Genomic DNA, 27,442 nt, shown 5'->3' on the forward strand with positions numbered 1-27,442 from the left:
GATTTTTGTACTACCATCTGGCCAAGTTTCAAGTCTCTAGCACTTACGGTTTGGGCTGCACGATGCGTTTTACGGCGGAAGAATAATAATAATAATAATAATTAAAGCTGCAAGCAGCATTTATCGGGGTTCAAGCATTTAAGGCCTTTAAGTAGAAAAGCATCAAAAGTTATTAAGTTTTATTTAGCAAGCATGTAAGCACTGACATAATAGATGGAAAGGACCATTTACAGCCAATACAGGCAATGTACCATAGGAAATATATGGTTTTAAAGCTTTTTATAGGAGTTATAGTGCCATCTATCGACCGATCTCCATAAAATTGTTTACTGTGACCTCAAATTGAACCCATACACATGTGTACTGAGTTTGGTGAAGATATCTCATTTACTTCTTGAGTTATAGCCATTTTAGTAAAATAGGCTCCTCCCACAATAATTTACCACATTCTAGTATTATTTACTATGATTCTAGCATGATTGACATAGTTTACCATGATTTTATCTTAGTTTACCTTGATTTACTATATTCTAGCATGATTTACCATGATATACTACATTCTAGTATGATTTACCATTGTTTACTGTGATTCTAGCATGGTTTACCATAGTTTATCATGATTTATCATAGTTTACCATGATTTACCCTGTTCTAGCATGATTTACCATGATATACCACATTCTAACATGATTTACCATAGTTTATCATGGTTTACCATGATTTACCCTCTACTAGCATAGTTTACCATGATTTACCACGTTCTAGAATGATTTGCCAGGATTCTAGCATGGTTTACCTTGATACACCACATTATAGTATTATTTACTATGATTTACCATGTTTCTAGCAATTATGTGAAGTGTCAGTGCAAATGAAGTGATAAACAATAACTATTATAACACAATCAGATTTTGTCATTGTTATATAAGTGATTTTTAGAGTGATTTTAGTAGAATGGCCAGCAGAGGGCAGAAGAAGACTATTATTGGCTCACTTTCACTTTAAACTTCATGATTTTCACCTGTTTTCTGGACTAAAGCAAACCAGTTTTTCCATGTTAACTCTATAATGCATGCTTACACACACACACACACACACACACACACACACACACACACACACACACACACACACACACACACACACACACACACACACACACACACACACACACACACACACACACACACACACAGAGAAATAAACATACACAAATACAAATATGTTTTTAATGTTTTGGAATATGTTATTGAGAAAATATATTTATTGGTGTATTAGAATTCCTTTGTGATCTAATAATATAAAAAAGAAAAGAAAAAAAAGAAAAAAAGATTGCTTTTTAAAGCATTTGTTTGTTTCCCAATACTAAAAACTAATGAAAAGATAATATGCAATACTGCTGCTCCCTCTAGTGGACAGTGGTATTACAGCTTCCATCTTACAGTTGAAGTGCTTGGTTTTTCACTTATATCTCGGGAACCAGAAGGCGAAAAATTCTGAAACTCAGAGCATAGATAGTGCTTGAGGAGCCCTGTTGAATGAGACCATCAATGATTTACTATGATTTACCATGTTTCTAGCGTGATTTACCACATTACTAGCAATTATGTGAAGTGTCAGTGCAAATGAAGTGATAAACACTGACAAAATATGATTGTGTTATAATAGTTATTGTAATATAAGTGTTTTCCATGTTAACTCAATAATGCATGCTTACACACACACACACACACACACACACACACACACACACACACACACACACACACACACACACACACACAAATACAAATATGTTTTCAATGTCTTTAGGATGTGTTATTGTGAAAAAATATTTTAATGGTCTAACCATTTCATATATTTCATTGTGATCTATATTATCAGTCCAATAATAATTTTAAAAAAATTGCTTTAACCATTTGTTTGTTGGCCAAAGCTGAAAGCTGATAAAAAGATTAATACTATGTCTAATCCTGCTGCTCCCTCTAGTTGACAACAGTGGAATTACAGCCTCCATCTTACAGTTGAAGTGTTTGAATGAATGAATGGGAATTTGGTTTTTCACTTATATCTCGGGAACCAGAAGGCGAAAAATTCTGAAATTCAGAGCATAGATAGTTCTTGAGGAGCCCTGTTGAATGAGACCATCGCGGTGTTTTTGGGCGATTGGAGCCCGGAATTATGACCGTTCAAAGGCATATCTATTGGGGCTTTTATCTCTGTAATGCCCAGGGCAAATTACACCACATTTGAATCGAAGCTAGCCTAGAACGGGACCTTTCCAACGAGCTCTCACACAAGGTTCGGGGTGGTCTGGGTCGGGAGTTTCGGCCGTTCAAAATCGGGGGTCCCACGAATTTGCGATTCGTGGGGGGCGCGCTCCCGAGGCCCGCGACGACACGTTTCGATCAAGAGCCCGGAGAGGACCTTACCATCAAAATTTGAGCGCGCAACGACTTTCCGTTTTCGAGTTATGAATGAATTTGTATTCGGGGGCGTGGCTTAAATGCCGTTTTACTTTCGTTTTCATGTTAAATGTTAAAATAATGATTTTATAAAGTCTATTCCCTAATATTGTTATATAATTCATATTTAGACTTTATAAAAGTTTAAATATGAATTATATAACAATATTAGGGAGTAGTATGATGAAATGACAGCAGGGGGCAGTAAAATACCACTTATTGGCTTAATATGGTATTCATTTTAAGGCTACATATTGAAATTACCCTATTATAGCTATCCAAATGAAGTAGTTCAACTTTTTCTGACAATTATTGATCTAGTGAGTCCAGAGAATTGTATTGCACTGGTTTTTAACATTATTTTATAAACATTATATGATCATAGGATGGAAAACACAATTTACAGCCATTACAGGCAATTTACCATAGGAAATATATGGTTTTAAAGCTTTTTAACAGTTATAGTGCCAACTATGGTCCGATCTTCATAAAAATTTCCATGCTTCTTTAGCATGTTATGTCACATATGCTCATCAATTTTTGTGAAGTTCTGAGTTTTCATTTAGGATTTATAGGCTTTTTAGTGTATTTTGCCACGCCAATTTTCTAAATGACCCTATTACAGCCATCCAAATGCAAAAGTTAAACTTTTTTTCGATAATTATTGATCTAGAGAGTCCAGAGAATTGCCCTAGACTGGTCTGGTTCCGATCGGGCCAAAAACCAGGGACTAGTTCGCAAAAGTAGGTTTTTAACATGTTTGCGAATATTTAATGAATGGTTTGATTGACAGTAGTGGTTCTTGAGGCAAAGTTGTTCAGCATGAGCAGATCTATCAAATGATAGGCATAATGTGACAATAAGTTTAACACCACGTGATTACAGAGCCATAAAACTCGTTAGCGCCAACTAGTGGCCGATTTCTTTCAAAATTCTTACAGACCTCTAGGGCCATGAGTTGAACATGCCCATCGAGTTTTGTTCCGATCGGCCTCCGTTAACCTTGTCTAATAGGTGCTCAAACTTCATTGGCCGATGGCGGCCATGTTTTTTGAGATACACCAATGTCCTCATAGACATACATGGCACCTTGGACCAAGACACTGCATACCAATTTTCAAGTCAATCGGACTAACGGTCAGGTGGTTATAGCCTGTTTTATGTTTTTTTCATATTATAGCGCCACCATGTGGCCAATCACCGCGATTTTTTTACTGTGACCTCAGATTGACCTCTTACACAAGTGAACCGAGTTTGGTAAATATACCTCATTTACTTCTGGAGTTATAGCCGTTTTAGTAAAATAGGCTCCTCCCACAACATACATTTTGGCGCCCCTTAGCGACCTTGAATCGAAATTTCAACTTTTTTTCGATAATTATTGATCTTCAGACTCCAGAGAACATTTCTGCACTGGTTTGGTTCCGATCGAGCGAAAAACCACAGACTAGTTCGCAAAAGTAGGTTTTTGACAAAATTCAAAATGGCGGAAAATCTTTCATGGCGGAAATGAAATCGGAGATATACGTTTTGTTCGTCAGCCGTCCAGCTTTCCAATGATATAAGACACTTGAGTCTATATAGGAAATATATGGTTTTAAAGCTTTTTAACAGTTATAGTGCCAACTATGGTCCGATCTTCATAAAAATTTCCATGCTTCTTTAGCATGTTATGTCACATATGCTCATCAATTTTTGTGAAGTTCTGAGTTTTCATTTAGGATTTATAGGCTTTTTAGTGTATTTTGCCACGCCCCTTTTCTAAATTACCCTATTACAGCCACCCAAATGCAAAAGTTAAACTTTTTTTCGATAATTATTGATCTAGAGAGTCCAGAGAATTGTCCTAGACTGGTCTGGTTCCGATCGGGCGAAAAACCAGGGACTAGTTCGCAAAAGTAGGTTTTTAACATATTCATGAATAATTAATGAATGGTTTGATTGACATTAGTGGTTCTTGAGGCAAAGTTGTTGAGCATGTGCAGATCTATCAAATGATATGCATTTTCTGACGATAAGTGTAACACCACGTGATTACAGAGCCAAAAAACTCGTTAGCGCCAACTAGTGGCCGATTTCTTTCAAAATTCTTACAGACCTCTAGGGGCTTGAGCCGAACATGCCCACCGAGTTTCGCTCCGATCGGACTTCGTTAACGGTGCTCAAACCTAATTGGCCAATGGCGGCCATGTTTTTTGAGATACGCCAATATCCTTTTAGACATACATGGCCCCTTGGGCCAAGACACTGCATACCAAATTTCAAGTCATTCGGAAAAACGGTCAGGTGTCTATAAGTTTTTTTTGTTTTATAGCGCCACCATGTGGCCAATCGGCGCAATTTTTTTACTGTGACCTCAGATTGACCTCTTACACATGTGTACCAAGTTTGGTGAAGTTTACTGAATTACTTCTTGAGTTATAGCCATTTTAGTAAAATAGGCTCCTCCCACAACGTTAATTTTGGTCCCCCTAGCGACCATGAATCGAAATTTCAACTTTTTTTCCATAATTATGTATCTTCAGACTCCAGAGAACAATTCTGCACTGGTTTGGTTCCGATCGGACAAAAAACCTAGGACTAGTTAGCAAAAGTAGTTTTTTGACAAAATTCAAAATGACGGAAAATCTATCATGACGGAAATGAAATCGGAGATATACGTTTTGTTCGTCAGGCGTCCAGCTTTCCAACGATATAAGACACTCGAGTCTACGACTTACGGTCTAGGAGTTATGAGCTGTTTCGCGCTTTTGGTCGCTATAGCGCCACCTATGGGCCAATCAGGGTCATAATCTCTGAACCTCTCCTCGATTTTTGTACTACCATCTGGCAAAGTTTCAATGCTCTAGCCCTTACGGTTTGGGCTGCACGATGCGTTTTACGGCAGAAGAATAATAATAATAATAATAATAAAAATCAGTACAATTACAATAGGGTTTCAGCACTTCGTGCTTGAACCCCTAATTAAAGCTGCAAGCAGCATTTATCGGGGTTCAAGCAGTTAACGCCTTTAAGGCCTTTAAGCACACAAGTATCAAAAGACATTAAGTTTTATTTAGAAAGCATTTAACAACTGACATAATAGACTGAAAAGACCATTTACAGCCAATACAGGCAGTTTACCATGGGAAATATATGGTTTTAAAGCTTTTTAACAGTTATAGCGCCACCTTTGGTCCGATCTCCATAAAATTTGGCATGCTTGTTAATGATGTTATGTCACATATGCTCACCAATTTTTGTGAAGTTCTGAGTTTTCATTTATGATTTATAGGCATTTTAGTGTATTTTGCCACACCCCTTTTATAAATTACCCTATTACAGCCACCCAAATGCAAAAGTTAAACTTTTTTTCGATAATTATTGATCTAGAGAGTCCAGAGAATTGTCCTAGACTGGTCTGGTTCCGATCGGGCAAAAAACCAGGGACTAGTTCGCAAAAGTAGGTTTTTAACATATTCATGAATATTTAATGAACGGTTTGATTGACAGCAATAGTTCTTGAGGCAAAGTTGTTCAGCATGAGCAGATCTATCAGATGATATGCATTTTGTGATGATAAGTGTAACACCACGTGATTACAGAGCCTTAAAACTCGTTAGCGCCAACTAGTGGCCGATTTCTTTCAAAATTCTTACAGACCTCTAGGGGCTTGAGCCGAACCTGCCCACCGAGTTTCGCTCCGATCGGACTTCGTTAACGGTGCTCAAACCTCATTGGCCAATGGCGGCCATGTTTTTTGAGATACGCCAATATCCTTTTAGACATACATGGCCCCTTGGGCCAAGACACTGCATACCAAATTTCAAGTCATTCGGAAAAACGGTCAGGTGTCTATATGTTTTTTTTTGTTTTTAGCGCCACCATGTGGCCAATCGACGCAATTTTTTTTACTGTGACCTCAGATTGACCTCTTAAACATGTGTGCCAAGTTTGGTGAAGATATCTCATTTACTTCTCGAGTTATAGCCATTTTAGTAAAATAGGCTCCCACAACCTTAATTTATCACCCCCTAGCGACCAGGAATCGGAATTTCGACTTTTTTTCGATAATTATTGATCTTCAGACTCCAGAGAACAATTCTGCTCTGGTTTGGTTCCGATCGGAGGAAAAACCAGGGACTAGTTTGCAAAAGTAGGTTTTTGACAAAATTCAAAATGGCGGAAAATCTATCATGACGGAAATAAAATCGGAGATATACGTTTTGTTCGTCAGGCGTCCAGCTTTCCAATGATATAAGACACTTGACTTATCGTCTAGGAGTTATGACCAGTTTCGCGCTTTTGGTTGCTATAGCGCCACCTATGGGCCAATCAGCGTCATAATTTGATAACCTCTCCTCGATTTTTGTACTACCATCTGGCCAAGTTTCAAGTCTCTAGCACTTACGGTTTGGGCTGCACGATGCGTTTTACGGCGGAAGAATAATAATAATAATAATAATAATAATAATAATAATAATAATAAAAATCAGTACAATTACAATAGGGTTTCAGCACTTCGTGCTTGAACCCCTAATAAAAATCAGTACAATTACAATAGGGTTTCAGCACTTCGTGCTTGAACCCCTAATTAAAGCTGCAAGCAGCATTTATCGGGGTTCAAGCTATTAAGGTCTTAGATAGCCAGGTTGTTCGTCTGGAGCCAGGGATCACAGTGATGCTAAATTTGAGCCTCTATGACAAAGTATGTAGGAGTTATGACCAATTTAGTAAATGTGGTCATTATAGCACCACCTATTGGCCAATCTGGGCCATATTTTGATAGGTTTTCCCCAAATTGAGCACTATCATTTGGCCAAGTTTCAAGGTTCCAGCTCTTACAGTTTGGTCTGCACGATGCGTTTTAGGGCGGAATAATAATAATAATAATAATAATAATAATAATAATAATAAAAATCAGTACAATTACAATAGGGTTTCAGCACTTCGTGCTTGAACCCCTAAAAATCAGGACAATTACAATAGGGTTTCAGCACTTCGTGCTTGAACCCCTAATTAAAGCTGCAAGCAGCATTTATCGGGGTTCAAGCTATTAAGGTCTTTAAGGTTTATAAGCATCAAAAGTTATAAAGTTTTATTTAGCAAGCATGTAACCACTGACATAATAGATGGAAAAGACTGTTTTAGCATGATTTACCATGATATACCACATTCTAGCACGATTTACCATAGTTTATCATGATTTACCATGGTTTACCATGATTTACCCTGTTTTAGATTAGTTTACCATGAATTCATCTCAGTTTACCTTGATTTACCATGTTCTAGCATGATTTACCATGATTTTCCACATTCTAGCATGATTTACCATAGTTTATCATGATTTACCATGGTTTACCATGATTTACCCTGTTCTGGCATAGTTTACCATGAATTTATCTTAGTTTACCTTGATTTACCATGTTTTAGCATGATTTACCATGATATGCCACATTCTAGCATGATTTACCATAGTTTATCATGATTTACCATAGTTTACCATGATTTACCCTGTTCTAGCATAGTTTACCATGAATTCATCTCAGTTTACCTTGATTTACCATGTTTTAGCAAGTATGTGAAGTGTCAGTGCAAATGAAGTGATAAACACTGACAAAATCTGATTGTGTTATAATAGTTATTGTTATATAAGTGATTTTTTAATGTCTAATTATGAATTCAAAAGCACATGTCAAAAGACTTCATTAATAAGTAGAATGGCCAGCAGAGGGCACTAGAAGACCATTATTGGCTCAGTTTCAGTTTAATCTTCATGATTTTCACCAGTTTTCTGCACTAAAGCAAACCAGTCTTTCCATGTTAACTCCATAATGCATGCTTACACTCACACACACCCACACACACACACACACACACACACACACACACACACACACACACACACACACACACACACACACACACACACACACACACACACACACTAATACTTTAACAGATGGATTTTGACTAAATGTAATTGTAAATGTTAAAATAATGATTTTATAAAGTCTAAATATGAATTATAGAAACAATATGACAAAATAACTATTTTAAACAGCAGGGGGCAGTAAAATACCACTTATTGGCTTAATATGCCATTGTATTCATATTATTTTCACCTTTTTAAACTGTTATAGAGTCAAATTTTGTCTGATCTGTCTGAAATTTGTCATGCTTGTTCAGAGTGATATTTCACATGTTCTGACTTGTTTTTAAGAAGATCTGAGCATCTTAAAAGATATAAGCTTTCGGGGACACTTGGTCAAGGCCACATTTTGAAGTGACCCTATTATAGCCATCCAAATGAAGTAGTTCAACTTTTTCTGATAATTACTGATCTAGAGAGTCCAGAGAATTGTACTGCACTAGTTTTGAACATTATTATATGAAAATTATATGATCATAGATTAAAAAGACCATTTACAGCCAATGCAGGCAATTTACCATAGGTAATATATGGTTTTAAAGCTTTTTAACAGTTATAGCGCCACCTTTGGTCCGATCTCCATAAAATTGGGCATGCTTGTTAATGATGTTATGTCACATATGCTCACCAATTTTTGTGAAGTTCTGAGTTTTCATTTAGGATTTATAGGCTTTTTAATGTATTTTGCCACGCCCATTTTATAAATTACCCTATTACAGCCATGCAAATGCAAAAGTTCAACTTTTTTTCGATAATTATTGATCTAGAGAGTCCATAGAATTGTCCTAGACTGGTCTGGTTCCGATCGGGTAAAAAACCTAGGACTAGTTCGCAAAAGTAGGTTTTTAACATATTTGCAAATAATTAATGAACGGTTTGATTGACAGCAATGGTTCTTGAGGCAAAGTTGTTCAGCATGAGCAGATCTATCAAATGATATGCATATTGTGTGGATGAGTGTTATGCCACGTGATTACAGAGCCATAAAACTCGTTAGCGCCAACTAGTGGCCGATTTCTTTCAAAATTCTTACAGACCTCTAGGGCCATGACTCGAACATGCCCATCGAGTTTCGTTCCGATCGGCCTCCGTTAACCTTGTCTAATAGGTGCTCAAACTTCATTGGCCAATGGCGGCCATGTTTTTTCAGATACACCAATGTCCTCATAGATATACATGGGGCCTTGGACCAAGACACTGCATACCAATTTTCAAGTCAATCTGACTAATGGTCAGGTGGTTATAGCCCTTTTCATGTTTTTTTCATGTTATAGCGCCACCTAGTGCTCAATCGTCGCGATTTTTTTACTGTGAACCCAGACTGAACCCATACCGAGTTTGGTGAAAATATCTCATTTCATTCACGAGTTATAGCCATTTTAGTAAAATAGGCTCCGCCTCCTTCGAACGTTTTGACACCCCTTAGCAACCGTGGATCGAAATTTCAACTTTTTTTCGATAATTATTGATATTCAGACCCCTGTGAACATTTCTGCACTGGTTTGGTTCCGATCGGGCAAAAAACCAGGGACTAGTTCGCAAAAGTAGGTTTTGGACAAAATCCAATATGGCGGAAAATTTGCATACCGGAAATGAAATCCTTGAGGCCATTTTTGTTCGGCTTGACCCAAGGATTCCAATGATATAAGACACTTGAGTCTGTGACAAACGGTTAATGAGATTTAAGCAAAAATATGCATTTTTTTTGTTTTTTGCGCTGTAGCGCCACCTATTGGCCAATCTGGCTCATATTTTGATAACCTCTCCTCGATTTTTGTACTACCATCTGGCAAAGTTTCAAGTCTCTAGCACTTACGGTTTGGGCTGCACGATGCGTTTTACGGCGGAATAATAATAATAATAATTAAAGCTGCAAGCAGCATTTAGCGGGGTTCAAGCATTTAGGGTCTTTAAGCACATAAGGCAGTTTAGTGAGTTGTCTGAGTTTTTGTTTAGGATTTACAGGCTTTTGAGTGTTTTTTGCCATACACATTTTCTAAATGATCCTGTTATGGCTACCCAATGGGTAAAGTTAAAGTTTTTTATATAATTAATAATCTAGAGCTTCCAGAGAATTGTACTGCACTGGTATATTTCCGATCGGGCGAAAAACCTAGGACTAGTTCGCAAAAGTAGGTTTTTAACATAATCGCAAGTATTTAATGAACAAATTGATTGACAGCAGTAGTTCTTGAGGCAAAGTTGTTCAGTATGAGGAGATCTATCAAATGATATGCATCACGTGATTACATAGCCGTAAAACCTGTTAGCGTCAACTAGTGGCTGATTTTTCAAAATTCTTACAGACCTCTAGGGCCACGAGTCGAACATGCCCACCTAGTTTCGTTCTGATCGGCCTCCGTTAAGAGCAAACTAACAGCTTTGAATTAAAATGGTGAGGTATCCTGTTGTAAACATCAACCATGCCTGTTGACAGTTCTCTTTTGTGGGAAGGGAATGAAAAGTTCTCAGATCCGCAGCACAGCCTCAGACATAACATTTATATCCATGATCTGCCATTTTCACTATTGTCCTTGCTTGCTTCTTCACAATACCTGCAGATCTTCTGATGATTCGGCTGTGCAGGTCCACATTAACACTGCCTGGCCTAGAACATTGACTGGAAAATCCAAATTTGGGGGGTATAAATATTAATGATCCTGACTCCAACGTCACAGTCGGTGTTATGGTGGGATTCACTCATTTTTCAGCGGTCTTTTGCAAACAGGAGATTTACACATGAAGGAGGAAACAATGGTGTTTGAGGCTCACGGTATGTCAGTTCCATGTCCAGAACTCTTATCATTCAACTATGCCAAGATAAATACAGTTTTCAATTGTATGGCACCTTTAAAATAGATGATTAGTAATATAATGCTTACTTGGAGTCTGAAATGGCTTTAACAAAAGAAGAAAAATAGTCTTAGATTTCTGTTCATTCTAATCATGTACAAATAAAGTAGCACAGTAAGATTACATTTATTTGAATGCATTAGTGAGTGTGTGATTGTGCTGTGTGTGCAGCGTATCAATACTAAAAGTGAAGGTGTAGTTGATATCTTTGGTGATAATATCTGTAGTAATCATAAAAAAACAATTAAGAAATAAAGAATTAAAATTACAAATAATATTCTATTAAGATATGAGTTACAATAACATGATTTGCAATAGTAATAATATCAATAATATATGCACAATACACACAGATTAGACTATCAGGTCTGTGTTTTACAAAAACATTAGTATTGCAGCCAATGTGAGTCTGTGGGATTTATAAACAGACAAAATATGATTTGAAATGTTATTTTAATGATTTTATTAAGTTTAAACAATATTTCAAATGGAAAAAAAAATGAAAAATAATATTTTAGTGAGCAGAATGAACCAATGAGTGTTCTTCTGGTGGTTAAAATGTAAATGAAAACAATAATACTTAAACAATAATACTTAATACACTAACCATGCTTGAACACACACATGCACACACATTTTGTTGTAGATGTAGATATTTAAAATAAAAGATAGGTAACAAAATGATAATTGCAAATCTCCTCTGTATAACACCATTTTCAGATTTCAAATTAATCACTGAGAGGCAGAAATGTTCAAACTGAGAGCTCAGTAAAAATGAAGTGATAAACTTTGACAAAACATGACTGTGTTATAATAGGTGATTTTCATGCAAGTAATTTTATATAGTCCAAAAACTAATGCAAAAGCACAGATGAAAATATTTTATTAAGTAGAATGTCCTGCAGAGGGCAGTAGAAGACCACTAATTGACTCACTTTCATTTGAAAGACTTTTTTATCCACCAGTAAAACAAAGCAGTTTCTCCATGTTCTTTCCATTAAGCATGCTTACACACACAGACACACACACAAACACAAACACATCCACACACACACACACACACACACACACACACACACACACACACACACACACACACACACACACACACACACACACACACACACAAAGACAAATATGTTCTCAATGTTTTTAGGATGTGATATTGTGAAAATATCTTCATCTCCTCATCTTGAACAACTTTGCCTCAAGAATCACTAATGTCAATCAAACCGTTCATAATCATAATAAAAAAATAAAATATATACAAATATCATAATAAAACAAAAAACATCGTAATAAAAAAGATTGCTTCTTAAAGCATTTGTTTATTTCCCAATACTGAAAGCGAATTAAAAGATCATGCGTAATCCTGCTGCTCCCTCTAGTGGACAACAGTGGTATTATAGCTTTTTTTACAGTTGAAGTGTTTGAATGAATGAATGGGAATTTGTTTTTTTACTTATATCTCAGGAACCAAAAGGCGAAAAATTCTGAAACTCAGAGCATAGATAGTGCTTGAGGAGCCCTGTTGAATGAGACCATCAAGGTGTTTTTGGGCGATTTGGGCTGGGAGTTATGACTGTTATAAGGCATATCTGTTCGGGCTATTATCTCTGGAATGCCCAGGGCAAATAACACCACATTTGAATCGAAGCTAGCCAAGGACGCGCCCTTTCCAACGAGCTCTCACACAAGGTTCGGGGTGGTTTGGGTCGGGAGTTGCGGTCGTTCAAAGTCGGGGGTCCGCGGGCTTGCGATGCGCGGGGGGGCGCGCTCCCGAGGCCCGCGACGACACGTTTCGATCAAGAGCCCCGAGAGGTCCTCACCATCAAAATTTGAGCGCGCAACGACTTTCCGTTTTCGAGTTATGAATGAATTTGTATTTGGGGGCGTGGCTTAAATGCCGTTATACTTTCGTTTCATTTCATTCATTTACTTTCGTCCATTTCCATATCTCAGTGTAACACAATTGTCAATAGTAATACTCAATAGATGAGTTTTGACAAAATGTGATTGTAAATGTTAAAATAATGATTTTATAAAGTCTAAATATGAATTTTATAACAATATTAGGGAGTAGTATGATGAAATGACAGCAGGGGGCAGTAAAATACCACTTATTGGCTTAATATGTCATTATATTCATATAAAATCACCTTTTGAAGAAGTTAAACTTTTTTTCTGATAATTATTGATCTAGAGAGTTCAGAGAATTGTGCTGCACTGGTTTTGAACATTATGATATGAACATTATATGATAGAAGACACCATTTACAGCAAATACAGGCAATTTACCATAGGAAATATATGGTTTTAAAGCGTTTTAACAGTTATAGCGCCAACTATGGTCCGCTCTCCACGAAAATTGATGAGCATATGTGTCATAACCTGCTTAAGAAGCATGGAAAATTTTATGAAGTTCTGAGTTTTCGTTTAGGATTTATAGGCTTTTGAGTGCATTTTACCACGCCCATTTTCTAAATGACCCTGTTATAGCCATACGAAAAATGCAAAAGTTCAACTTTTTTTTGATAATTATTGACCTAGAGAGTCCATAGAATTGTCCTAGACTTGTTTGGTTCCGATCGGGCGAAAAACCAGGGACTAGTTCGCAAAAGTAGGTTTTTAACATAATTACGAATATTTAATGAACGGTTTGATTGACAGGAATGGTTCTTGAGGCAAAGTTGTTCAACAAGAGGAGATCTATCAAATGGTATGCATTTTGTGACAATAAGTGTAACACCACGTGATTACAGAGCCATAAAACTCGTTAGCGCTAACTAGTGGCCGATTTCTTTCAAAATTCTTACAGACCTCTAGGGCCATGAGTAGAACATGCCCACCGAGTTTCGTTCCGATCGGCCTCCGTTAACCTTGTCTAATAGGTGCTCAAACTTCATTGGCCGATGGCGGCCATGTTTTTTGAGATACACCAATGTCCTCATAGACATACATGGCACCTTGGACCAAGACACTGCATACCAATTTTCAAGTCAATCGGACTAACGGTCAGGTGGTTATAGCCTGTTTTATGTTTTTTTCATATTATAGCGCCACCATGTGGCCAATCACCGCAATTTTTTTACTGTGACCTCAGATTGACCTCTTACACAAGTGAACCGAGTTTGGTGAAGATACCTCATTTACTTCTGGAGTTATAGCCATTTTAGTAAAATAGGCCCCTCCCACAACATACATTTGGGCGCCCCTTAGCGACCGTGAATGGAAATTTCAACTTTTTTTCGATAATTATTGATATTCAGACTCCAGAGAACATTTCTGCACTGGTTTGGTTCCGATCGGGCGAAAAACCAGGGACTAGTTCGCAAAAGTAGGTTTTTGACAAAATTCAAAATGGCGGAAAATCTATCATGGCGGAAATGAAATCGGAGATATACGTTTTGTTCGTCAGGCGTCCAGCTTTCCAATGATATAAGACACTTGAGTATACGACATACGGTCTAGGAGTTATGAGCAGTTTCGCGCTTTTGGTCGCTATAGCGCCACCTATGGGCCAATCGAGGTCATACTTTGATACGTTCTCCCCAAATTGAGGACTACCATTTGGCCAACTTTCAAGGTTCCAGCTCTTACGGTTTGGGCTGCACGATGCGTTTTAGGGGAAAATAATAATAATAATAAAAATCCTTACAATAACAATAGGGTTTCAGCACTTCGTGCTTGAACCCCTAATTAAAGCTGCAAGCAGCATTTATCGGGGTTCAAGCAGTTAACGCCTTTAAGGCCTTTAAGCACACAAGCATCAAAAGACATTAAGTTTTATTTAGAAAGCATTTAACAACTGACATAATAGACGGAAAAGACCATTTACAGCCAATACAGGCAATTTACCATAGGAAATGTATGGTTTTAAAGGTTTTTAACAGTTATAGCGCCACCTATCGTCCGATCTCCATAAAATTTGGCATGGTTGTTAATGATGTTATGTCACATATGCTCACCAATTTTTGTGAAGTTCTGAGTTTTCATTTATGATTTATAGGCATTTTAGTGTATTTTGCCACGCCCCTTTTATAGATTGCCCTATTACAGCCACCCAAATGCCAAAGGTCAACTTTTTTCCGATAATTATTTATCTAGAGAGTCCAGAGAATTGTCCTAGACTGGTCTGGTTCCGATCGGGCGAAAAACCAGGGACTAGTTCGCAAAAGTAGGTTTTTAACATATTCATGAATATTTAATGAACTGTTTGATTGACAGCAATGGTTCTTGAGGCAAAGTTGTTCAGCATGAGGAGATCTATAAGATGATATGCATTTTGTGATGATAAGTGTAACACCACGTGATTACAGAGCCATAAAACTCGTTAGCGCCAACTAGTGGCCGATTTCTTTCAAAATTCTTACAGACCTCTAGGGGCTTGAGCCGAACATGCCCATCGAGTTTCGCTCCGATCGGACTTCGTTAACGGTGCTCAAACCTCATTGGCCAATGGCGGCCATGTTTTTCGAGATACACCAATATCCTTTTAGACATACATGGCCCCTTGGGCCAAGACACTGCTTACCAAATTTCAAGTAATTCGGAAAAACGGTCAGTTGTCTATACGTTTTTTTTTTTTATAGCGCCACCCTGTGGCCAATCGACGCACTTTTTTTTACTGTGACCTCAGATTGACCTCTTACACATGTGTACCAAGTTTGGTGAAGTTTACTTAATTACTTCTTGAGTTATAGCCATTTTAGTAAAATAGGCTCCTCCCACAAAGTTAATTTTGCACCCCCTAGCGACCATGAATCGAAATTTCAACTTTTTTTCGATAATTATTGATCTTCAGACTCCAGAGAACAATTCTGCACTGGTTTGGTTCCGATCGGGCGAAAAACCAGGGACTAGTTCGCAAAAATAGGTTTTTGACAAAATTCAAAATGGCGAAAAATCTATCATGGCGGAAATGAAATCGGAGATATACGTTTTTTTCTTCAGGAGCTCTGGATTTCAATGATATAAGACACTTGAAGCTACGCCTTACGGTCTGGGAGTTCTGAGCAGTTTCGCGCTTTTGATTGCTATAGCGCCACCTATGGGCCGATTGGGCTGAGTCCGTGTATCTGAGTAGCGAGCAATAGTACTACCATCTGGCAAAGTTTCAAGTCTCTAGGTCTTACGGTTTGGGCTGCACGATGCGTTTTATGGCGGAAAAATAATAATAATAAAAATCAGGACAATTACAATAGGGTTTCAGCACTTCGTGCTTGAACCCCTAAAAATCAGTACAATTACAATAGGGTTTCAGCACTTCGTGCTTGAACCCCTAATAATTAAAGCTGCAAGCAGCATTTATCGGGGTTCAAGCAGTTAAGGCCTTTAAGGCATTTAAGCACAAAAGCATCAAAAGTTATTAAGTTTTATTTAACAAACCAAAAATCTCGCTAGCGCCAACTAGTGGCTGATTTCTTTCAAAATTCTTACAGACCTCTAGAGCCATGATTTGAACATGCCTACCGAGTTTTGTTCCGATCGGCCTCCGTTAACCTTGTCTAATAGATGCTCAAACTTCATTGGCCGATGGCGGCCATGTTTTTTGAGATACGCTAATGTCCTCATAGACATACATGGCACCTTGGACCAAGACACTGCATACCAATTTTCAAGTCATTTGGACTAACGGTCAGGTGGTTATAGCCCTTTTCATGTTTTTTTCATGTTATAGCGCCACCTATTGTTCAATCGTCGAGATTTATTTACTGTGACCCCAGATTGAACTCATACACATGTGTACCAAGTTTGGTGAAGATATCTCATTTACTTCTCGAGTTATAGCCATTTTAGTAAAATAGGCTCCTCCTACAACGTTCAATTAGCGCCCCCTATCGACCATGAATCAAAATTTCAACTTCTTTTCGATAATTATTGATATTCAGACTCCAGAGAACATTTCTGCACTGGTTTGGTTCCGATCGGACAAAAAACCAGGGACTAGTTCGCAAAAGTAGGTTTTTGACATAATTCAAAATGGCGAAAAATTTACATACCAGAAATGAAATCGGAGATATACGTTTTGACCTTTAGTCGTTAAGCTTTCCAACGATATAAGACACTTGAGCCTACGACATACGGTCTAGGAGTTATGAGCAGTTGCGCGCTTTTGGTCGCTATAACGCCACCTATGGGCCAATCGAGGTCATAATTTGATAACCTCTCCTCGATTTTTGTACTACCATATGGCAAAGTTTCAAGGTTCCTGGTCTTACGGTTTGGGCTGCACGATGCGTTTTACGGCGGAATAATAATAATAATAATAATAATAATAATAATAAAAATCAGTACAAATACAATAGGTGTTCAGCACTTCGTGCTTGAACCCCTAATAATAAAAATCAGTACAAATACAATAGGTGTTCAGCACTTCGTGCTTGAACCCCTAATAATTAAAGCTGCAAGCAGCATTTATCGGGGTTCAAGCAGTTAAGGCCTTTAAGGCCTTTAAGCACAAAAGCATCAAAAGTTATTAAGTTTTATTTAGCAAGCATGTAACCACTGACATAATAGATGGAAAAGACCATTTACAGCCAATACAGGCAATGTACCATAGGAAATATATGGTTTTAAAGCTTTTTATAGCAGTTATAGTGCCATCTATGGACCGATCTCCATAAAATTGTTTACTGTGACCTCAAATTGAACCCATACACATGTGTACTGAGTTTGGTGAAGATATCTCATTTACTTCTTGAGTTATAGACATTTTAGTAAAATAGGCTCCTCCCACAATAATTTACCACATTCTAGTATTATTTACTATGATTCTAGCATGATTTACATAGTTTACCATGATTTTATCTTAGTTTACCTTGATTTACCATATTCTAGCATGATTTACCATTGTTTACTGTGATTCTAGCATGGTTTACCATAGTTTATCATGATTTATCATAGTTTACCATGATTTACCCTGTTCTAGCATGATTTACTATGATATACCACATTCTAACATGGTTTACCATGATTTACCCTGTTTTAGCATAGTTTACCATGATTTACCACGTTCTAGAATGATTTGCCAGGATTCTAGCATGGTTTACCTTGATACACCACATTATAGTATTATTCACTATGATTTACCATGTTTCTAGCAATTATGTGAAGTGTCAGTGCAAATGAAGTGATAAACACTGACAAAATCTGATTGTGTTATAATAGTTATTGTTATATAAGTGATTTTTAGAGTCTAAATATGAATGTGAGCACATGTGAAAAGACTTCATTAATAAGTAGAATGGCCAGCAGAGGGCAGAAGAAGACCACTTATTAGTTCACTTTCACTTTAAACTTCATGATTTTCACCAGTTTTCTGGACTAAAGCAAACCAGTTTTTCCATGTTAACTCAATAATGCATGCTTACACACACACACACACACACACGCACACGCACACGCACACGCACACGCACACGCACACACGCGCACACGCACACGCGCACACGCACACGCACACGCACACACACACACACACACACACACACACACACACACACACACACACACACACAGAAATAAACATGCACAAATGCACATATGTTTTTAATGTTTTGGAATATGTTATTGAGAAAATATATTTATTGGTCTATTAGAATTCCTTTTTGATCTAATAATATAAAAAAGAAAAGAAAAAAAAGAAAAAAAGATTGCTTTTTAAAGCATTTGTTTGTTTCCCAATACTGAAAACTAATGAAAAGGTCATGCGTAATCCTGCTGCTCCCTCTAGTGGACAGTGGTATTACAGCTTCCATCTTACAGTTGAAGTGTTTGAATGAATTAATGAATGGGAATTTGGTTTTTCACTTATATCTCGGGAACCAGAAGGCGAAAAATTCTGAAACTCAGAGCATAGAGAGTGCTTGAGGAGCCCTGTTGAATGAGACCATCAATTACTTACTATGATTTACCATGTTTCTAGCGTGATTTACCACATTACTAGCAATTATGTGAAGTGTCAGTGCAAATGAAGTGATAAACACTGACAAAATATGATTGTGTTATAATAGTTATTGTAATATAAGTGTTTTCCATGTTAACTCAATAATGCATGCTTACACACACACACACACACACACACACACACACACACACACACAAATATGTTTTCAATGTCTTTAGGATGTGTTATTGTGAAAAAAATATTTTAATGGTCTAACCATTTCATATATTTCATTGTGATCTATATTATCAGTCCAATAATAAAAATAAAAAAATAGCTTTAACCATTTGTTTGTTGGCCAAAGCTGAAAGCTGATAAAAAGATTAAATACTATGTGTAATACTGCTGCTCCCTCTAGTTGACAACAGTGGAATTACAGCCTACATCTTACAGTTGAAGTGTTTGAATGAATGAATGGGAATTTGGTTTTTCACTTATATCTCGGGAACCAGAAGGCGAAAAATTCTGAACCTCAGAGCATATATAGTGCTTGAGGAGCCCTGTTCAATGAGACCATCGCTGTGTTTTTGGGCGATTGGGTTCGGGAGTTATGACTGTTCAAAGGCATGTCTTTTGAGGCTTTTATCTCTGGAATGCCCAGGGCAAATTACACCACATTTGAATCGAAGCTAGCCAAGGACGGGCCCTTTCCAACGAGCTCTCACACAAGGTTCAGGGTGGTCTGGGTCGGGAGCTACGGCCGTTCAAAGTCGGGGGTCCCGCGGTCTGGCGATCCGCGGGGGGGGGGCGCGCTCCCGAGGCCCGCGACGACACGTTTCGATCAAGAGCCCGGAGAGGACCTTACCATAAAAATTTGAGCGCGCAACGACTTTCCGTTTTCGAGTTATGAGTGAATTTGTACTGGGGGGGCGTGGCCTAAATGCCGTTTTACTTTCGTTTTCATGTTAAATGTTAAAATAATGATTTTATAAAGTCTAAATATGAATTATATAACAATATTAGGGAGTAGTATGATGAAATGACAGCAGGGGGCAGTAAAATACCACTTATTGGCTTAATATGGTATTCATTTTAAGGCTACATATTGAAGTGACCCTATAGCTATCCAAATGAAGTAGTTCAACTTTTTCTGACAATTATTGATCTAGTGAGTCCAGAGAATTGTATTGCACTGGTTTTTAAGATTATTTTATAAACATTATATGATCATAGGATGGAAAACACAATTTACAGCCAATACAGGCAATTTACCATAGGAAATATATGGTTTTAAAGCTTTTTAACAGTTATAGCGCCAACTATGGTCCGATCTTCATAAAAATGTCCATGCTTCTTTAGCATGTTATGTCACATATGCTCATCAATTTTTGTGAAGTTCTGAGTTTTCCTTTAGGATTTATAGGCTTTTGAGTGCATTTTGCCACGCCCATTTTCTTTATGACCCAATATACCCATGCGAAAAATGCAAAAGTTAAACTTTTTTTCGATAATTATTGATCTAGAGAGTCCAGAGAATTGTCCTAGACTGGTCTGGTTCCGATCGGGCGAAAAACCAGGGACTAGTTCGCAAAAGTAGGTTTTTAACATATTCATGAATAATTAATTAATGGTTTGATTGACATTAGTGGTTCTTGAGGCAAAGTTGTTGAGCATGAGCAGATCTATCAAATGATATGCATTTTATGACGATAAGTGTAACACCACGTGATTACAGAGCCAAAAAAACTCGTTAGCGCCAACTAGTGGCCGATTTCTTTCAAAATTCTTACAGACCTCTAGGGCCATGAGTCGAACATGCCCATCGAGTTTCGTTCCGATCGACGTCCGTTAACCTTGTCTTATAGGTGCTCAAACTTCATTGGCCGATGGCGGCCATGTTTTTTGAGATACACCAATGTCCTCATAGACATACATGGCACCTTGGACCAAGACACTGCATACCAATTTTCAAGTCAATCGGACTAACGGTCAGGTGGTTATGGGCCGTTTTATGTTTTTTTCATGTTATAGCGCCACCATGTGGCCATTCGCCGCGGTTTTTTTACTGTGACCTCAAATTGACCTCTTACACATTTGTACCGAGTTTGGTGAAGATACCTCATTTACTTCTGGAGTTATAGCCGTTTTAGTAAAATAGGCTCCTCCCACAACATACATTTGGGCGCCCCTTAGCGACCGTGAATGGAAATTTCAACTTTTTTTCGATAATTATTGATATTCAGACTCCAGAGAACATTTCTGCACTGGTTTGGTTCCGATCGGGCAAAAAAACAGGGACTAGTTCGCAAAAGTAGGTTTTTGACAAAATTCAAAATGGCGGAAAATCTATCATGGCGGAAATGAAATCGGAGATATACGTTTTGTTCGTCAGGCATCCAGCTTTCCAATGATATAAGACACTTGAGTCTACGACATACGGTCTAGGAGTTATGAGCAGTTTCGTGCTTTTGGTCGCTATAGCGCCACCTATGGGCCATTCGAGGTCATAATTTGATAACCTCTCCTCGATTTTTGTACTACCATATGGCAAAGTTTCAAAGTTCCAGCTCTTACGGTTTGGGCTGCACGATGCGTTTTACGGCAGAAGAAAAATAATAATAATTAAAGCTGCAAGCAGCATTTATCGGGGTTCAAGCAGTTAAGGCCTTTAAGGCATTTAAGCACAAAAGCATCAAAAGTTATTAAGAGTTATTAAGCAAGCATGTAACCACTGACATAATAGATGGAAAAGACCATTTACAGCCAATACAGGCAGTTTACCATGGGAAATATATGGTTTTAAAGCTTTTTAACAGTTATAGCGCCACCTATGGTCCGATCTCCATAACATTGTTTACTGTGACCTCAAATTGAACCCATACACATGCGTACTAAGTTTGGTGAAGATATCTCATTTACTTCTTGAGTTATAGCCATTTTAGTAAAATAGGCTCCTCCCACAACAATTTACCACATTCTAGTATTATTTACTATGATTGTAGCATGATTTACCATAGTTTACCATGATTTACCATGAAATACTACATTCTAGTATGATTTACCATTGTTTGTAGTGTGATTTACCATGATTTACCACATTACTAGCAATTATGTGAAGTGTCAGTTCAAATGAAGTGATAAACACTGACAAAATCTTATTGTGTTATAATTGTTATTGTTACATTAGTGATTTTTAGAGTCTAAATATGAATTTGAGCACATGTGAAAAGCACATGTGAAAAGACTTCGTTAATAAGTAGAATGGCCAGCAGAGGGCAGTAGAAGACCACTTATTGGCTCACTTTCACTTTAAACCTCATGGTTTTCACCAGTTTTCTGCACTAAAGCAAACCAGTTTTTCCATGTTAACTCCATAATGTATGCTCTCTCTCTCTCTCTCTCACACACACACACACACACACACACACACACACACACACACACACACACACACACACACACACACACACACACACACACACACACACACACACACACACACACACACACACACAAAGACAAATGTTGTTGTTGTTTTTCAATGCTATTGGGATATGTCATTATGAAAATATATTTGAATGGTCTATAAACATTTCACAAAGTCTTTGTAAACTATTAATCAGATGACATTTGAACCATAGGATGTGATCAAACTGTTTACTGCAAGTCACCTTCAGGATTCACATCTCTCAATGTGACACAATTGTCAGTAGTAATACTTCAATAGATGAATTCTGACTACATTTGATTGTAAATGTATTTTTTTAACAGCAGGGGGCAGTAAAATACCACTTATTGGCTTAATATGTCATTAAATTCATATCATTTTCACCTTTTTAACTGTTATAGAGGCAAATTTTCTCCGATCTGTCTGAAATTTTTGATGCTTATTCAGAGTGATATTTCACATGTTCTGACTTGTTTTTAAGAAGATCTGAGCATCTTAAAAGATATAAGCTTTCGGGGACACTTGGTCAAGGCCACATTTTGAAGTGACCCTATTATAGCCATCCAAATGAAGAAGTTCAACTTTTTGTGATAATTACTGATCTAGAGAGTCCAGAGAATTGTACTGCACTAGTTTTGAACATTATTATATGAAAATTATATGATCATAGATGGAAAAGACCATTTACAGCCAATACAGGCAATTTACCATAGGAAATATATGGTTTTACAGTTTTTTAACAGTTGTAGCGCTACCTATGGTCCGATCTCCATAAAATTTTGCATGGTTATTAATGATGTTATGTCACATATGCTCACCAATTTTTGTGAAGTTCTGAGTTTTTATATATGATTTATAGGCTTTTTAGTGTATTTTGCCACACCCATTTTATAAATGACCCTATTACAGCCACCCAAATGCAAAAGTTCAACTTTTTTTTGATAATTATTGATCTAGAGAGTCCAGAGAATTGTCCTAGACTGGTCTGGTTCCGATCGGGCAAAAAACCAGGGACTAGTTCGCAAAAGTAGGTTTTTTACATATTCATGAATATTTAATGAACTATTGGATTGACAGCAATGGTTCTTGAGGCAAAGTTGTTCAGCATGAGCAGATCTATCAAATGATATTCATTGTGTGATGATAAGTGTAACACCACGTGATTACAGAGCCTTAAAACTCGTTAGCGCCAACTAGTGGCCGATTTCTTTCAAAATTCTTACAGACCTCTAGGGTCTAGAGCCGAACATGCCCACCGAGTTTCGCTCCGATCGGACTTCGTTAACGGTGCTCAAACCTCATTGGCCAATGGCGGCCATGTTTTTTGAGATACGCCAATATCCTTTTAGACATACATGGCCCCTTGGGCCAAGACACTGCATACCAAATTTCAAGTCATTCGGAAAAACGGTCAGGTGTCCATATGTTTTTTTTTGTTTATAGCGCCACCATGTGGCCAATCGACGCAATTTTTTTACTGTGACCTCAGATTGACCTCCTACACATGTGTAGCAAGTTTGGTGAAGTTTACTGAATTACTTCTTGAGTTATAGCCATTTTAGTAAAATAGGCTCCTCCCACAATGTTAATTTTGCGCCCCCTAGCGACCGTGAATGGAAATTTCAACTTTTTTTCGATAATTATTGATGTTCAGACTCCATAGAACATTTCTGCACTGGTTTGGTTCCGATCGGGCAAAAAACCACGGACTAGTTTGCAAAAGTAGGTTTTTAACTAAATTCAAAATAGCGGAAAAATTTGCATACCGGAAATGAAATCGGAGATATACATTTTGAACTTCAGGTTTCCAGCTTTCCATTAATATAAGACACTTGAGCCTACGACACACGGTCTAGGAGTTATGACCAGTTTCGCGCTTTTGATTGCTATAGCGCCACCTATGGGCCAATTGGGCTCATACTTTGATAACCTCTCCTCGATTTTTGTACTACCATCTGACAAAGTTTCAAGGTTCCAGCTCTTACGGTTTGGGCTGCACGATGCGTTTTAGCGGAGAAGAAAAATAATAATAATAATTAAAGCTGCAAGCAGCATTTAGCGGGGTTCAAGCATTTAGGGTCTTTAAGCACATAAGGCAGTTTAGTGAGTTGTCTGAGTTTTTGTTTAGGATTTACAGGCTTTTGAGTGTTTTTTGCCATACACATTTTCTAAATGATCCTGTTATGGCTACCCAATGGGTAAAGTTACAGTTTTTTATATAATTAATAATCTAGAGCTTCCAGAGAATTGTACTGCACTGGTATATTTCCGATCGGGCGAAAAACCTAGGACTAGTTCGCAAAAGTAGTTTTTTTAACATAATCGCAAGTATTTAATGAACAAATTGATTGACAGCAGTAGTTCTTGAGGCAAAGTTGTCCAGTATGAGGAGATCTATCAAATGATATGCATCACGTGATTACATAGCCGTAAAACCTGTTAGCGTCAACTAGTGGCTGATTTTTCAAAATTCTTACAGACCTCTAGGGCCACGAGTCCAACATGCCCACCGAGTTTCGTTCTGATCGGCCTCCGTTAAGAGCAAACTAACAGCTTTGAATTAAAATGGTGAGGTATCCTGTTGTAAACATCAACCATGCCTGTTGACAGTTCTCTTTTGTAAAAAAGTTCTCAAATCCGCAGCACAGCCTCAGACATAGCATTTATATCCATGATCTGCCATTTTCACTATTGTCCTTGCTTGCTTCTTCACAATACCTGCAGATCTTCTGATGATTCGGCTGTGCAGGTCCACATTAACACTGCCTGGCCTAGAACATGGACTGGAAAATGCAAATTTGGGGGGTATAAATATTAATGATCCTGACTCCAACGTCACAGTCGGTGTTATGGTGGGATTCACTCATTTTTCAGCGGTCTTTTGCAAACAGGAGATTTACACATGAAGGAGGAAACAATGGTGTTTGAGGCTCACGGTATGTCAGTTCCATGTCCAGAACTCTTATCATTCAACTATGCCAAGATAAATACAGTTTTCAATTGTATGGCACCTTTAAAATAGATGATTAGTAATATAATGCTTACTTGGAGTCTGAAATGGCTTTAACAAAAGAAGAAAAATATTCTTAGATTTCTGTTCATTCTAATCATGTACAAATAAAGTAGCACATTAAGATTACATTTATTTGAATGCATTAGTGAGTGTGTGATTGTGCTGTGTGTGCAGCGTGTCAATACTAAAAGTGAAGGTGTAGTTGATATCTTTGGTGATAATATCTGTAGTAATCATAAAAAAACAATTAAGAAATAAAGAATTAAAATTACAAATAATATTCTATTAAGATATGAGTTACAATAACATGATTTGCAATAGTAATAATATCAATAATATATGCACAATACACACAGATTAGACTATCAGGTCTGTGTTTTACAAAAACATTAGTATTGCAGCCAATGTGAGTCTGTGGGATTTATAAACAGACAAAATATGATTTGAAATGTAATTTGAATGATTTTATTAAGTTTAAACAATATTTCAAATGGAAAAAAAATGAAAAATAATATTTTAGTGAGCAGAATGAACCAATGAGTGTTCTTCTTCTGGTGGTTAAAATGTAAATGAAAACAATAATACTTAAACAATAATACTTAATACACTAACCATGCTTGAACACACACATGCACACACATTTTTTTGTAGATGTAGATATTTAAAATAAAAGATAGGTAACAAAATGATAATTGCAAATCTCCTCTGTATAACACCATTTTCAGATTTCAAATTAATCACTGAGAGGCAGAATTGTTCAAACTGAGAGCTCAGTAAAAATGAAGTGATAAACTTTGACAAAACATGACTGTGTTATAATAGGTGATTTTCATGCAAGTAATTTTATATAGTCCAAAAACTAATGCAAAAGCACAGATGAAAATATTTTATTAAGTAGAATGTCCTGCAGAGGGCAGTAGAAGACCACTAATTGACTCACTTTCATTTGAAAGACTTTTTTATCCACCAGTAAAACAAAGCAGTTTCTCCATGTTCTTTCCATTAAGCATGCTTACACACACAGACACACACACAAACACAAACACATCCATCCACACACACACACACACACACACACACACACACACACACACACACACACACACACACACACACACACACACACAGACACACACACAAACACAAACACATCCATCCACACACACACACACACACACACACACACACAAAGACAAATATGTTTTCAATGTTTTTATGATGTGATATTGTGAAAATATCTTCATCTCCTCATCTTGAACAACTTTGCCTCAAGAATCACTAATGTCAATCAAACCGTTCATAATCATAATAAAATAATAAAATATATACAAATATCATAATAAAACAAAAAACATCGTAATAAAAAAGATTGCTTCTTAAAGCATTTGTTTATTTCCCAATACTGAAAGCGAATTAAAAGATCATGCGTAATCCTGCTGCTCCCTCCAGTGGACAGTGGTATTATAGCTTTTTTTACAGTTGAAGTGTTTGAATGAATGAATGGGAATTTGTTTTTTTACTTATATCTCAGGAACCAAAAGGCGAAAAATTCTGAAACTCAGAGCATAGATAGTGCTTGAGGAGCCCTGTTGAATGAGACCATCAAGGTGTTTTTGGGCGATTGGGGCTGGCAGTTATGACTGTTATAAGGCATATCTGTTCGGGCTATTATCTCTGGAATGCCCAGGGCAAATAACACCACATTTGAATTGAAGCTAGCCAAGGACGCGCCCTTTCCAACGAGCTCTCACACAAGGTTCGGGGTGGTTTGGGTCGGGAGTTGCGGTCGTTCAAAGTCGGGGGTCCGCGGGCCTGCGATGCGCGGGGGGGCGCGCTCCCGAGGCCCGCGACGACACGTTTCGAT

At 37.4% G+C, this 27,442-nt stretch overlaps 1 long non-coding RNA gene across 1 annotated transcript; it reads left to right on the forward strand.

The window, feature by feature from the left end:
• The first annotated feature begins 17,200 nt into the window (after positions 1–17,200).
• LOC309475857 lies at positions 17,201–22,707 on the forward strand. The gene is made up of 2 exons (XR_014197867.1): positions 17,201–17,579; positions 21,746–22,707. It is a non-coding gene; the product is annotated as an uncharacterized lncRNA (long non-coding RNA).
• Positions 22,708–27,442: the final 4,735 nt, after the last annotated feature.

This window comes from Leuciscus leuciscus (assembly GCF_965113295.1).
Source record: "Leuciscus leuciscus genome assembly, chromosome: 15".
In the NCBI taxonomy this organism is placed as follows: Eukaryota; Metazoa; Chordata; class Actinopteri; order Cypriniformes; family Leuciscidae; genus Leuciscus; species Leuciscus leuciscus.